Source organism: Aquarana catesbeiana, linkage group LG01, assembly GCF_042186555.1.
Source record: "Aquarana catesbeiana isolate 2022-GZ linkage group LG01, ASM4218655v1, whole genome shotgun sequence".
Lineage (NCBI taxonomy): Eukaryota > Metazoa > Chordata > Amphibia > Anura > Ranidae > Aquarana > Aquarana catesbeiana.
In genome coordinates this window covers 716,002,015-716,014,238 of record NC_133324.1, presented here as the reverse complement: position 1 = coordinate 716,014,238, position 12,224 = coordinate 716,002,015, and positions in this window count along the sequence as shown.

Sequence of the window (12,224 nt, the reverse complement as noted above, 5' to 3'; positions counted from 1 at the left end):
GAGTACCCTTCTAGCAAGAAAGCTATCTCCCAAAATCACTAACTTCTCCATCCCCAATATTAGACTTCAGGATGGCACCTCTACCCTTAACCCCCCTAAAATCCTGCAAGCCTTCCACTCTTTCTACTCTAAATTGTATCAGCAAAATGACACAATGTCTGACTCCTCCTTAAAAGCTTTCCTAGATAGCATTAACATTCCAACCCTAAGTAAAGAGCATAAGGATATCATGGAAGCCCCATTCACCACGGAAGAAACATTAGACGTCATTAAAAACTTAAAAGGGAACTCAGCTCCTGGCACCGATGGTTTTTCTAATCAATACTATAAAACATTCATGAAAACTTTGGCACCCTTTATCACAAAATTCTTCAATTCCAAAAGAGAAGGGTCTCCCCTTGAGCCACATTTAAATTTAGCTTTCATTTCGGTCATACCCAAGCCTGACAAGGATCCATCTCTAGTCGAAAATTACAGACCAATCTCGTTGATTAACAACGACCTGAAAATACTCACTAAAATCCTGGCTAATAGAATCAACTCCTTCATCAATCAATATATTCATAAAGATCAAGTAGGCTTCATGCCGGGAAGACAAGGCCCGGACCAGGTCAGAAGGGCGGTCGATATAGTATCTCTTTTACAGTCGGGATGGGATGGAGGCCCAAGGCAGGAAGGCTTATTGCTGTCTTTGGACCTCCAAAAAGCCTTCGATTCCTTATCTTGGTCCTTCCTTTTTGCAGTCCTGGGGAGATGGGGATTTGGGAATAATTTTATAAATACTCTGAAAGCACTGTATTCCACTCCGAGCGCCAAGGTAAAAATGCACGGCTTCTACTCAGATCCCATTCAAATAACCAGGGGAACCAGACAAGGGTGTCCCCTCTCCCCAGTGATCTTTGCCTTAGCCATAGAGATCCTGGCAATTGCGATCAGGAATGACCAAAACATCAAAGGGGTTAAGTGTGGAGCGCAATCCCACAAATGCGCCCTTTTTGCGGACGACATCCTTTTATTTGTCACTTCCCCTACTATCTCTCTTCCCAATATTTGCAACCTCTTGAGGGCATTTGGATCCTTGTCGGGCTTAAAGGTCAATATGGATAAGTCACAGGCATTAAATATTTCGCTCTCAGACGCAGATGTGAATAGGCTCAAGCCTGCTTTCAAATTTAGATGGAGCGAATCCTCAATCTGATATCTAGGAATTAACCTAACCCCTAAGTTTGAGCAACTCTTCCAGGCTAATTTCCCTCCCATGTTCCGCACATTAGAATCTGACATCCAAACATGGTCCAACTTTAATATATCCTGGTTGGGTAGAATCAATTCTATCAAAATGACTCTTTTGCCCAAGCTTCTATACTTGTTTAGGTCTCTCCCGATAGATATTAGAAAACATCATCTTAAACCACTACAAGGGAAGATAATAAAATTCGTTTGGGGTAAAAAAGGATATAGAATACCCCGGAATGTGCTTCTTAGCCCCAAAACCAAAGGGGGCCTGGGTCTTCCAGATCTGTTCAGATACTTTCAAGCGGCAAGGCTGGCCCAACTATCTTTGGTATATTTCAAAGTTGAGAAACCCGATTGGATAGAAATAGAGAGACAAGCTGCTCCGACATATACCCTAGACTACCTGCTCTGGTGCCCTATGAAATTAAGGCCTACCATTTTAGCTCCAACACTGTCTCAATCCTTTAAATTATGGGACTCGATGAAATGCTCACCAGCCTTAACTTCACCATTACGCCCTCTGGAGCACATCTTCCATAATCCCCGCTTTGCTCCGGGTCTGGACATTAAGTCATTCAAATGGTGGTTAGACAAGGGGATGTACCGCATAGGCCACTTTCTCTCCCCATCTGGCCCATTGACGCTAAAGCATTGCCTAACTAAACTCAAACTCCCTGGGTCAGAGAGATTTAGATTCGCTCAGATATCCCATTTTCTTGCCTCCCTAATGAAGGGACAAGAACTCCCTCTGGAATTTACTCCTTATGAACGTTGGTGCGGTCAAGCACTTGACACAAGGGGGGGTATATCTCTCCTATATGCGTCCCTTGTGGAACCCACCGCAAAATTCTCTTACATGGACTCATGGGAAAAGGATCTGCGGGAGACCTGGAGCCTGGAGGAATGGCATCAGAGAGGATCCACAGCCTTTAAAGGTATTCTAAATATAGCATTGATAGAAACTAATATAAAAGTGCTTATGCGATGGTACTTAGTTCCCTCCAGACTTGCAACTATGTTTTCCTCTGCCTCCCCATTATGCTTTAGAGGGTGTCAAGCCCAGGGCTCTATGATCCATATCTGGTGGGAGTGTCCGAAAATAAGAGGTTTCTGGAACAAAATATTCACATTAATCCGTAAAGTAACGGAACTTCCCATCACTAAATCAGCCCAAGTGGCCTTACTCAATGCCCCATCCCCTAAAACACCAAAACACTCTCAAAAATTCATTTCCTTTATGCTACTAGGAGCTAAGACAACGTTAGCCAAAGCCTGGAAGCAACCCACAGTGTCTTTCCAGGCTGCCAAAAGAAAGATATCTTGGATCATGTCACTTGAAAAAATAGTCAGCTCTATGACGGACACCTCTAGGTCATTTGAGGCGACATGGGAGCCCTGGGCTAGGCACTTTGGCATTTCCCTTATCACAGGAATTCCATTATCTCAGCCTAGTTGAATCTTTTATTCATATTAAAAAAAAAAAAAAAATAAAGGGGGTCCTTGGACTGGCTACAAACGTTTTCCCCATGACAGCGAATTCTCTTATCTTGTTCTTTCTTTTCTTCCTCTCTTCGCCTTCTCTTCCTCTCTTATGTCTCTCCATATCTTTTTGGTATGTACAACGAATTGATTCCAAGCTAGCAGTGTAAAAGTTATGTTTTACTATCCGTTTACATAATAGTAGAACCTCTATTGCCACCTTCAGATAGTCTTCAACGAGTTTTAGCTCTTAACTCGGAACGGATTTCGGCTTGTTGAGGGGTTTCTGAAGGAAGGGAATTATGGCCTTATTAAGGGTCTCTTGTTCCCACCTCTCGGGCGATGGTAGGTCCCCGGGGGTGGGTACGGTAGGTTTTCTGGATCAGCCTCAATGCTCTCCCTGTGGAGGGCGGAGTCCTAGCACAGTGAGTTCCCGTCAGGGGTGCTGGGATTCTCCGCCAACACAGGGAACATCAACATTAGTTTTACCTAACGTATCAAAGGCTACAGTTTACGGTTTTGAACCTTTGTTTGCTTGCGATATCCATGCATAAATACTATCCCTTACTAATGGGGGATTCTTCCAATATTCCTTTGTAACTTATGTTCATCTTTGTACTGCACTGCTCTTTAATAAAGCTTTAAACTTTAAAAAAAAAAAAAAAAAAAAGAATTTCCTCCGGCATATCTGAATTTTCGCTTTTGCTTTGAAGTGTAGTATGTCTGTGACCTGTTTACGGGTGGTGTCAAGCTCGGTCCCTATTTCCCTTGTCGGAGTCCTTTTATGTCTTGTTTCTAGTGTCTGTAGTTTCCTGAGTAGTGTGGATAATTGTTCTGTTCTTTGATGTTTCAACCTGGAGCCATGTTTAATAAGCACGCCCCGGATCACGGCTTTATGCGCTTCCCACACCAGACCCGCGTCACTACCAGGGGTATTGTTAGATTTAAAGTAATACTCGATCTCCTTTATTACATCTGCGCAAACCTCCGGGTCTTGCAGTAGGCTCTCATTTAATCGCCATGGTGGACGCTGGGTCGTGTATGGGTCAGCGATAGCGTATCGCACCCCTATCGGACCACGTGATATATTCTATCTTGGTGCTTAGAACTGCCTGTAGATTTCTGTGAGGTACTAGAAAATAGTCGATACGGGAGTACGACTGGTGGGGCAGAGAGAAGAACGTATAGTCCCTCTCATCCGCATGAAAAAGACGCCAGACATCTATTAGCTGTGACGAATGTAAAGCCATTTGTATACGTTTGTGTGAGGTTCTTGAGGTCGAGGATGTACCAGAGGACATGTCTTCAGTCGGGGTTAAGGGTGTATAATTAATTGACCTTCAGTGAATTGCATAAGTTGATCTAACCGTCTTGTTATGAACGTGTCTTGATGGTCATTGGGGGCGTATAGGTTTGCAAAGGTCACCTTTATGTCACCTATTTGGCCTTTTAAAAATAGATATCGTCCTTCTGGGTCTGTTTTAGAGTCTAGCCATGTCCATGGTATCTTAGCTGATATTAGGATTGAGACCCCTCTGGATTTGGCCTGTGTATTGGAAGAGTGATAAACAGTGGGGTAGTATTTGTTTTTAAGAATTGGTATGGTATTGTCTCTGAAGTGCGTTTCCTGTAGCAGGATTACGTCCGCTTTCAGGCGTCTCATGTCATGAAGAAGCATCCGCTTCTTTTCTGGTGTATTTAGTCCCTTCGTGTTTAAGGAAATTATATTTAGGGTGTCCATGTTCGCGAATAAAAGGGGGGGGGGAGGGGCTTAGAGAGGGAGTCAAATAAAAATTATAAGGTGAAAGTTAGGGGGTACAGGGGGGGTAGTATCGGGGCGATACGTCCCTAGAAAAAAGGGAAAGTTTAAAGTGTAGGAGGTTTAGAGAGCTGCCACTAGAGTGTGCAGCGTGATGGAGTGCTAAGAGTGCAAGAGAAAAATCTTGCTAATGCGCTGTCCGGTAAAAATCCGGGTAAGCAGCGCTGTCCTAAGTGGGTTTGTGGAAAGACACAGCTAGGAGTTGGGTCTCCCAGAGTCTCACTCCACCCACGGCATATTGAAAAGTTATGTGTCTAAACGGTATGTTATTTCAATCTGCGGGAATAAAACTATACAGGAAATAATAGGCAACATCAACAAGAGGTTATTCAGCAGCAGTTAAAGTAACATTTCAATTCAAGTAGCTTTAACAAACTAGGTATAACAAGTGCAAACAGAGGCCCCCAGCCCAACACGAGAGAGGTGTTAAGGATTCTTCTATATTCCCTTAAGGTGTATTCTCGGGTGATGGTGGTGAATTTCAAAACTAAAGAAAACAAGTATAATTATACCATCTCCCCTGAGGAGAATGGATCGTTATACACCACATCTAAATTCAAAACCACCGGTTTCTTCCGAGAATCCGTAAGCTGGATCATTGTCCTCCCCTCTCCCTCCAACCCCCTACCCACACATCCGGGCCCATTCTGCAATTAGGGGATTTGTCTCTCTGCTTTGTGGGGACACTGAAGTTCTTTTAGTTTCTTCACACCTATCCTGTAAGGGAATTTGTACGTTCTCCTGTGTCTCATATGTGGGATATCTGTCCCTTTTTCCGTCCACTATCCACAGTACAGATATGGTAACCTCTCCAGCTAACATGGGAGGGGGTGTTCATTCGACCTTTTGGTGGGAGTCTTAAGAATGGTCCAGTGAAACATCCTGGATTAGGCTGGAGCGGTGTGTAGACCAGGTGCAGCAACTGTTTGACAGGCTCAGCTTCTATCTCAGTGGGGTCCCTCATAGGTATAGTGACAGGGATGGCGAGGGGGAAATGGCGGTAGGTTAAGTATCTCCCCCCTCACACCCTGCAGAAGTCACCGACTGGAGCATTGAACGGGAGATGTTGGACTGTCCATATGGGGGTGCCCAAGAAGAATACTTATGAGAGTCTGGGGGGATGGGGAGAGGTGGGGGGATGTGCATATGTCGGGGGTGGATAGGGACACCAGATCCCTTCTACTCACGTGTGGCACTTCCAAAAGCAGAGCGGCATCTCCTCCTTCCTCGTTGATGAGGTGGTAACGGTCCTCGAGCAGCCGAAGGGCCCAATCTGCCCGTCGGGCGTGGGAGAATCTGCAGCCAGTCTGGTATTGAAATTGGGTCTGCTTCCAGGAAGCAGAAGAACGCCGGGAGGTCCGCTGTAGCTTGTAGAGTAAACGCTGATGATTCATTGCGGAAAGTCACAGATAGTGGGTATCCCCATTGGTAATTGTATCCCTTCTGTTTTGCCAGCTCGAGTAGGGGTCTCAGCATGGCTCGACGCTTCAGGGTGGCTCTCGATAGGTCCGGTAAGATCCTGACTTGTGCTCCGTTGCGATCAACGTTGCCATGCTCCCAGGCGCAGTGTAGGATGGCTTCCTTCTGCAGGTAGCGGTGTAGCCTGCACACCACATCGCACGGGTTGGACGGATCTGTCGGCCTCGGTCCTAGAGTTCTGTGTACCCTGTCAAGTTCTATATCTGTGTCTGGGTCATCTAGGACGGTGCGGAAGACTTCTTTCACCTCCTCTGCTAGGTGATCCGAACTGATGGCTTCCGGGATGCCTCGGAGCCGTAAGTTATTTCGGAGACTTCGGTCTTCAATATTCTCCAGGTGTAGCTGTAGGGATATGACGGTGTCCCTGTGTGAGTCCCGGGCCTGTTCCAGAGCCGACACTCTGTCCTCAAGTGGGGATACAGCCGTCTCCCCTGACGTGACTCTGTTGGATAGGCTGGACACTTCTCCTCTCACCTCCTGTATGTCCCGGCGATGGGTCTCCTCAAGATGGAGGATCATCGCCTTGATGTCCGTTTTAGTGGGTAGTGCTTGTAAGAGTGTGCGGATGTCTTGGTCCACTGGTACCGGTTCTGGAGGGTACGTGGAGGCCATTCTTCTTGATGGGGAGTACTCCGGAGTCTCAGGCGTCGGACTGGGTAGTGCAGATAGGCCCTCAGGGAGGGACTGAGCACGTCTAGTAGAGGCTTGCTGTGTAAGCTCACATGGAGGGCCTCGTGGTGCTGCGACCCTGGCACCGGGAGAGAGTTCTTTTCTGAAATAGCGGTGTATTTCTCCGGGGTTCTGGATGGAGGGGGTCCCTTTGGATACTGCTCTTGTCCTGTATCTTTTAGTAGCTTTCATACCGAATTTAGTTGGATTAGATGCCGGGATTAGGAGGCTGAGAGCGGGAGCCCAAGAAAAAAGCAGCCTCACTCAGCCATGTCCAGGCCACGCCCCTCCCATGCCATTTTTATCAGTGAACTTTTATGTGTATTGTCGGACCGGCAATTCATTAATAGCCATGAGTAATTTTGCTGTCAGACTGTTCTAAACACGGGAAACATGCGCCCCTTTACAGTCATACTATAGACACCACCCAGGTATGAAATTTAAAGGGATATTACACTTTTATTGTTTTACTTTAAGCATTATTAAAATCACTGCTCCCGAAAAAACGGCCATTTTTAAAACTTTTTTTGTATTGATCCATGTCCCCTGGGGCAGGACCCAGGTCCCCAAACACTTTTTATGACAATACCATTCATATAAGCCTTTAAAATTAGCACTTTTGATTTCTCCCATAGACTTTTAAAGGGTGTTCCGCGGCATTCGAATTTGCTGCGAACACCCCAAATTGTGGCGAACTGGCGAACAGCCGATGTTCGAGTTGAACATGAGTTTGACTCGAATTCAAAGCTCATCCCTACTTATCAGTGACCACCAGTGCCACATGTCAGGGACAACCAGTACCGCTTGTCAGCAACCACAAATGCTGCATGTCAGAGACCACCAGTGCTGCTTGTCAGGGACCACCAGTGCTGCATGTCAGGGACTACCAGTGCCGCATGTCAGTGACCACCAGTGCCACATGTCAGGGACCACCAGTGCCACTTGTCAGGGACCACCAGTGCTGCATGCCAGGGACCTCTAGTGCCATTGCTCAGGGATCACCAGTGCCGCATGTCAGGGACCACCAGTGCTGCATGGAGTCTTTATCAGAAATCATCTGGATGACAAAGCGGGGGATATCCCGCTGTGACAGATATTGTTTTGTATGTGAAATATTGATCACTGTAAAGCTCCGCCTCCCACCTGCATTGGCACAGTGCGCTCTCAATCACAATGCCAGCAGGAGGTGGGACATTACAGTGATCAGTATTTCACATACAATACAATACCTGTCACATCCAGAAATCCCCGCTGTGTCATTCGGCGATATCTGTTAACGATCCTCTGCACCGAGATGGTGGGTGGGCAGCGGGGATGGGGGCGGTGGAGTGGAGATGGAGTGGGGGCGGATTGCTGTCAGGGAGCAGAGGAGGAGGAGGGAGGAGAGAGGAGAAGGAGGACACCTCCTCCATGGGTGGCACAGACCGGGGGCTATGAGACCCCCTCTGCCCACTACAGGAAATAGAACTTCCTGGAAAGAGAACTACAAGGGGGAGGGTCAGACTGCTTGCTGAAGTTACTGGAGGGATAGCAGTCAGCGGTTTTGCAAACAGGAAATCACCAGGCAATAACGGTTTTTCAGTGAGTTCAGTAGACTTTTGCAGAGGAACTACAGAGCTCAGAAGAACATGGATGACATAGTTGGTGAAGGTAGGAGATCAGCAACGAGAACCTTAAAAAAAAGTTTTTGCCCGGAGTTCTGCTTTAAAGTGAGCCTATCACTATAGATACAAGTAAAATCAATGCCCAGGCTATATAAAAACAGGTCTCTATACTTAACTTTCCAACAGCCTGTGTGTTGACACAGTGAATTTTCCCCACTTCTCGTCTCTGTATGTATTCCACACATTTCGGGTGTGTAGAATACCTGCTGCCCTGCTACACAATGTGGTTGCACCTATCAATTTCTACATTACTACAGGAGTAATAACAGTGTGCAATGAGGAAAACAGGTATTCAACACACCCGAATGGGCGAATACCTACTGTGGCTGTAGAGAAATGAAGAGGCTGAGTTTCAACACATACTGTAGGCCAGGGATCCTCAAACTACGGCCCTCCAGCTGTTGCGGAACTACACATTCCATGAGGCATTGTAAAACTCTAACATGTACAGACATGGCTAGGCATGATGGGAATTGTAGTTCTTGAACAACTGGAGGGCCGTAGTTTGAAGACCCCTGCTGTAGGCTATTGAAAAGATAATGATAAAATCAGTTCTTTTACATTTTCAGGATTGTGTATAATGATTCTGTGGTGAAAGAGTCACTTTAAAGCAGGACCCAAGGGAAATAGCTAAATACACAGATGAATCAGATATATGGGCAATGTCTTAAGCCCCATACACACTATCAGATTGTCTGCTGATTTTTCCTTCAGATTTACCAAAACCATATAATATGAGGTCAAACCTTAGGAGTTTCAATTTGTATGCAATCAGGCAGGCCCTTGCACTATATGTAGGGATGAGCTTTACGTTCGGGGCGAACATGAGTTCAACTTGAACATTGGCTGTTCACCCGTTCGCTGAATAGCGAACAATTTACGGTGTTCGCGGCAAATTCGAAAGCCGCGGAACACCCTTTAAAAGTCTATGGGAGAATTCAAAAGTGATAATTTTAAAGGCTTATATGCAAGTTATTGTCATAAAAAGTGTTTGGGGACCCGGGTCCTGCCCCAGGGGACATGTATCAATGCAAACATTTTTTTTAAAAACGGCCGTTTTTTCGGGAGCAGTGATTTTAATAATGCTTAAAGTGAAACAATAAAAGTGAAATATTCCTTTAAATTTCATACCTGGGGGTGTCTATAGCATGCCTGTACAGTGGCGCATGTTTCCCGTGTTTACAACAGTCCCTGCACAAAATGACATTTCTAAAGGAAAAAAAGTAATGTTTAAGTACTCGCGGCTATAATGAATCGTCGGTCCCGGCAATACACATAAAAGTTCATTGATAAAAACGGCATGGGATTCCCCCACAGTCCATTGGGTCTGGTATAAATATAAAAGGGGAACCCCGAATAAAATTTTTTTTAAAAAATTCGTGGGGGTCCCCCCAAATTCCATACCAGACCCTTCAGGTCTGATATGGATATTAAGGGGAACCCTGTGCCAAAATTAAAAAAAAATGGCATGGGGGTCCCCCTCAAAATCCATACCAGGCCCTTCAGGTCTGGTATGGATATTAAGGGGAACCCCGCACCAAAATCTTTTTAAAAAATGGCGTGGGGGTCCCTCTCAAAATCCATACCAGACCCTTATCCAAGCACGCAACCTGACAGGCCCCAGGAAAAGAGGGGGGACAAGAGAGCGCCCCCCGCTGAACTGTACCAGGCCACATGCCCTCAACATGGGGAGGATGTCCCCATGTTGATGGGGACAAGGGCCTCATCCCCACAACCCTTGCCCAGTGGTTGTGGGGGTCTGTGAGTGGGGGGGCTTATCGGAATCTGGAAGCCCCCTTTAACAAGGGGACCCCCAGATCCCGGCCCCCCTGTGTGAATTGATAATGGTGTACAAGTACCCCTACCATTTCACAAAAAAGTGTCAAAAATGTTAAAAAAGACAATAGCCGGTTTTTGACAATTCCTTTACTAATGTCTTCTTCTTTCCCTGCTTCTTCTTTTCCCGCTTCTTCTGGTCATCCTTCGGTTTTCTTCTTCTTCCTCCATCGTGTTCTTCCCCCGCTTCTTCCTCTATCTTCCTCTGCTTCTTTCTCCGGTCTTCTCCTCCGGCATCTTCCTCCGGTCTTCTCCTCCAGCATCTTCCTCTGGCTTCTTCTTCCCACTTCGTCCTCCGGACGATCCGCCTCAATGGGGGATTCCTGCTGTGTGACGCTTCTGTTCTTGTGACAGCTCTTATATAACTAACAGCGGTGGGCCACCTGGGTACTGGTAATTGACTGTGGGAGAATCCCATGCCGTTTTTATCAATGAACTTTTATGTGTATTGCCGGGACCGACAATTCATTATAGCCGCGAGTACTTTTAAATGACTTTTTTTCCTTTAGAAATTTCATTTTGTGCAGGGACTGTTGTAAACACAGGAAACATGTGCCACTTTACAAGAATACTATAGACACCCCCCCAGGTACGAAATTTAAAGGAATATTTCACTTTTATTTATTGACTTAAAGCATTATTAAAATCAGTGCTCCAGAAAAAACATCTGTTTTTAAAAAAAATGTTTGCATTGATACATGTCCTCTGGGGCAGGACCCAGATCCCCAAACACTTTTTATGACAATAACTTGCATATGAACCTTTAAAATTAGCACTTTTGATTATTCATGTTCGTGTCCCATAGACTTTAACGGTGTTCGCGTGTTCAAACAAATTTTTTGCCTGTTCGCATGTTCTGCTGTGAACCAAACCAGGGGGTGTTCGGCTCATCCCTAACTACATGGTTTTGGTAAATCTGAAGACAAAAATCAGCAGAAAATCTGATAGTGTGTATGGGGCTTCACTTGATAAAGGCTAAGTAACTCCTGCCATTCAGCACTAATGGTTTAGGCCTTCCGGACAGCACAGCAAGCCTCATGACTTACCTTTTCTATGATGTAATTAAGCAATAAAGCTAGGTCACCTCTCTACCTTAAGCCTTTGACTGGATAGTGAAGGAGCAGCAACAGACTGATAAGCTGATCTCACTGCTCTTTCCAGTTGTTGGCATTTTTCTTGTCAGTACATAACTGGCCCCAAGTACTGTCCCTGCCTTTCCCAGTTTGAGTGCTGGTATACAGGGGATTGCAAGAGGTAGAGATAAAATCAAATAAATGTTTTTATACTAGTTTGTAGGCAGGTGCCTACATGTTAGTTCTGCTTTGTTCTACAAAGGGTTAATGTTTTGTATCTCAGGGGTTAACAATATGTGCTGTGGGATACCTTTTCCTGCATGTGTCATTTCCTGTCTTTCAGGAAGGTGATATATGCAGGAGGAGGTCAGACCTCATGAACAGAAAGTCATGGGAAGTAAGCTGTTAGAACCATACATGTAAGATATGATCAGGAGTGTATCCATGGAATTACCCCACAGTGGGGCCATCACTTGGGTTGGAGAACTGAATTTCTATATTTCTTTGTGTGGTAACATTAATGCAATGGAAGGTATGGTGAGCGCACACACAGCATAGCACAATACTTACAAAACGAAGGGAAGACAGGAGAGTGTTCTATAACTTAATGTTACATTGAATTAACACCTGTTCTGGTGGAAATATTTAAACACAACTATGTAATGAATGGAAATTTGATGTCTTTCTGCTAAGTTAGACCAATTGTTTTCCTTTGGAAACTGCTGCAGAACTGTGTATAACACTAAGTTACTGCAGTAAAGAAGTTACTGGTTAAAAGAAGACATCTGGTCTGATTTACTTTTGAGGAGTGAACAAGTGCCTACTTTTACAGTGTATTGATGAACAGGGGGACAAAGTGTACAATATCAGTTAAGCCTTGACGTTATGAGGTGAGGATTGATAAGAAAGAGGAACAGCCAGTTCAGAAGAGGGGCACTGGTGACCAGTAGGGATGAGCCGAACACCCCC